Source organism: Gopherus evgoodei, chromosome 2 (assembly GCF_007399415.2).
Source record: "Gopherus evgoodei ecotype Sinaloan lineage chromosome 2, rGopEvg1_v1.p, whole genome shotgun sequence".
Classification (NCBI taxonomy): domain Eukaryota; kingdom Metazoa; phylum Chordata; order Testudines; family Testudinidae; genus Gopherus; species Gopherus evgoodei.
The window spans coordinates 125,362,084-125,366,098 of NC_044323.1; positions in this window are offsets into that span (position 1 = coordinate 125,362,084).

Here is a 4,015-nt window from a genome sequence, read left to right on the forward strand (position 1 = left end):
AAAGAAGATACTTACTAATCTGGGAGGGGTAGAGGGAGGTTTTGTTTGTGCTCTCTTTGTTTGTTCCTTCTCTGGATGGAGAGAGGGTCCAGGCAGGAAAAACATCTCCTGGAAACGTACCTGAAATGAGCATCTAAGATTACAAAAAGTGTAAATAAGGCAAGGAACCCCGTTAGATTATCATTTGTTTTAGTTTGTTAATTTTCCTTATGCTAAGAGGTAATTTTATTCCTGTTTTGTAACTAGAAAGCAGAGTCAGAGGGGAATCTTCTGTGTTTTAAATCTTTTTATTTACTCTGTAAAGTTACCTTCTGTCCTCATTTTGCAGGTGTGATTCTTTTACCTTTTTTTTAAATAAAATTCTTTTAAGAACCTGATTGATTTTCAGTGTGCTAAAAACAAAGGGGTTTGGTCTGTGCTCACATTGTATATTATTCTCAAGCTTCCCCAGGAAAAGGGGCGAAGGGGCTTAGGGAATATTTTGGGGAAACAGGGACTCCAAGTGGCCATTTTTTCTGAATTTTTGTCTAAATCACTTAGTGGTGGCAGCAATACTGTCCTAGGACAAGGAAAGGATTTGTGTCTTGGGGAAGTTTTAACTTAAGCTGGTAGAAATAAGTTTAGGGGGTCTTTCATGTGGGTCCCCACATGTGTACTCCAGAGTTCAGAGTGGGGATGGAACCTTGACAACTCCCTCAGTGGCCTGCCTCCCCAGTGAATCTGGCTGACTTGAAGTGCTGGCCTCTCCCAATCAGCCATGGAGATGTGCCAGTCTCAGGATCCTAACTCCTCTTCAGCCCTTCCTCTTTCTCCTGATATAAGGAGAGCACCAACCAAAAAACCCCACCAAGTTTCGGTAAGAGTCCAATAGCCCACTGACATTCCCTCTTGCTAAAATTCTTCCCCCACTAGAATGTTCATACCAGCACTTCCAGGTCCTATATTAACAATAACACTTACAAGGATCATATTATATATGAAAAGCATTAACACTTAACAAAGGAACATCTATTTAATATTCTGTTTTCTCTTCTTTATACTATACATTGTAACATTAATTTAAACAATACTTGGAACCAATAACATAATCATCTCTAAAATTAACAGGTGGTACACACTGATCAGTTCTCTTGTACCTTCTTAATGCTGGTGGTTCTATTCCCCTGTTGTGGGGTAACACCAGGTCAATTTGAGGGATCTGACCATTTTCATCAGGGTTTGGGTTTGCCACATCCTGTTCTCCTCACTATTCAGTTTGTGGGATTAGAATCATATCCCACTGGTTTCAGTCTCTTCCAGGCATGCGCTTCTGTGCATCCTATGGTCCCTGACTGGAGTAAAAGTACAATGTTTTAGCTGGTCCCTATATACTGCTCTCTCTCAGGAACTCCTTGTCCAGGCCAAATAGTATAAATTGGAAGCTAAGGATTGTACTGAGCAACTACAATGTGCAGATTTGACTCCCACTTGTCCTGTACTTTATTACATCCCTGGTGTCTACGGTTATGAACTAGTACACAGTCACCAGGTCTGATAAGAGTCCTACTGAACTTGCGATCATAAGTCTTCTTCCTACTTTGGGTTGTGTCTAGAGCTGTAGAGCAACTTCACAGGCTGTCTTCAGCTTTTCATGGTAACCTTTGACCCAGTTGTCCAAATTGGTCACCTTATCCTCCTCGTGGCCCTCTCTCTCCAGGATATCTAATGACAATCTGGGATCTCTCCCAAACATGAGATAAAAAGGGGCATAACTCACTGATGAATGGACATGGCTGTTGTATGCCAGCACCAACTCAGGGAGATGTTCCTGCCAGGCTCACTTCTTTTCAGGCAGGAGTGACTTAGCATGTCATTCATTGTCCGATTAAATTTTTTGGACTGAAGATTGTCTTGCAGATGATAATGTTTTTCAGCTTTTGACTATACCATACCGTTTGCACAGCCTCTGACTTAAAATTCCTCCCCCGTTCTGAGTGCAACTTTACTAGACAAGAAGTGACTCACTTTGTGCAGTAACGATGATTCTTTGAGATGTGTGTCCCTATGAGTGCACCACTGAAGTTTTGACAGTCCTTCTTGATGGGTGGGGGAACCACTCTTCCTGCCTGGTTACACAAATTCAGAGCAGGCATTTTTACAGTTATAAAGCAAAACTTACATATTACCTTATAGCATGGAACACAGACATTACAAGAAAGATTAATGCAAGCAGCAACTTACAAGCATTTTATAGAGTCTAAACACATTTTTACAAGTCTAATACCTATCTTGGAATAATAACAACATACAGGTGAGCTGGTCTGATTTCCGGTTATGAATTTGTCAGTGCTCAGCTGATGTATACAGCATTGGCAAGTGCTAGCACATGGTTTACCAGTGTCACAGGGTATCCTGCAGAAGAATCCACTTCAAAAATTCAATGGACTATAAAGAAAGCGGCAGAGAACCTTTCACTTAAGACAACAAAGGCACCAGCACCTTTGGGCATCTGGAAGAGATTCTGACTGAGGAGAAGGTCAGTCATCATCTTGCTGGAAGACTGTGGGTGAGAAAGGTTATTTTGTACAAAGCCTTGAACTAAAATTTGCTAGATTAAATTTTAGACTTTTAGAGGCATATTTTCACTATTATTTGCTTGTTAGATTTCTAACTTTATCTCTTACATTTGAACTCACTTAAAATCCTATCTTCTTTTGTTAATAGATTGTTTTACTATTAACCTAAACCTACAGTACTAAAGCGAATATCAAGTCCAGTTAATGTGGCAAACTGGTATGTTTTGTCTCCTTAAATGAGTAAACACATTTTATTATTCCTCTGAATGTTGCAGTAGAGCGCTGGACATATCAGAGCACATGGGTCCTGAGAAGTTAGGGACTATGAGTGTGTTGGGCTCACCTGCTAACACTAGCCAAGTCTATTCAAAACAAAAGAATGTCTGATAACTGCTGGCAGACTGTTGGATTCAGAGTGGTTGAATCAGAGCCATACAGCATACAAAGTGTGTGCTCATTGCTGCCTATATATATGCCCCAACTAAGGAGCCACAAACGGCAGAAGCTTTTAGGGCACTGAGGTTAAAACACAAGTGGTGACAACCTCTCACTGCTCTGAACTGCATCCCAGAATGTGACAAACTGTTACATTTTCAATGACAAGTGAAGGATGTAAATCCACACCATGTAGAGCTCAAGATAGGAGTTTATTACACACAGCGCTGGTGGAGTGTCACCTTGTTTATTAAGCTTAGAGATACTGTCAATCAATTGATTACAATAGAATATATAGATTTTCCATGGGTGGGGGAGAGTGACGGGGTAGGCAGTTCCATACCCCAGGATAGCTTTCGTAGCGAGACAAGATAGCACATTAGCCAATGGTTAACAGGTTACATAATGTCTCCGCCCATGGTCTCAAGTTAGCAGTTAACATTTAATTAATACTTTGATAAAATGTTATTAGTATAAAAGATACATGTTGAATTCTGATATGAGGTCCATAGGAATGGAGCAACTCCTTTGATTGTCCAACAGGTACATTCCTAGGGGTTAAAGCAAAGAAACAGTGGAAGTGTATGGCAATAAAGATTGTCTTCTGTGTGTCTTAAGGCAGGCACTGGTCCCTTGGAAGGGAGGTGGAAGGATGCCATATCTTATACTGATATGTGCCAACTTTCCATAAACTCAAGGTTGGGTCTGTGGGAAGAATGTCTCTCTACAGAAGAGACTAACACAATAGGAACAGGGATTCTTTGTTCAATCTGAAACATTGGATGAAACATAATTATTCAGTTATTGCTTCAACATCTGGCATTTCTACTGACCAAGCATATCTTAGTAAGCAAGGCTTTCTGTTTATCCCAGCTTTCTCTTAACTGATCACTATTTGCTAGGCCTCTGGTCTCTTGACCATACTCTGGACATTGAGTCTGGAACAGAGCTGGCACAATCCATATACCAGGTTGTTATATAAAATGCACATGGATTTTAACCCTTCAGTCCAGAGGTGAAAGTAA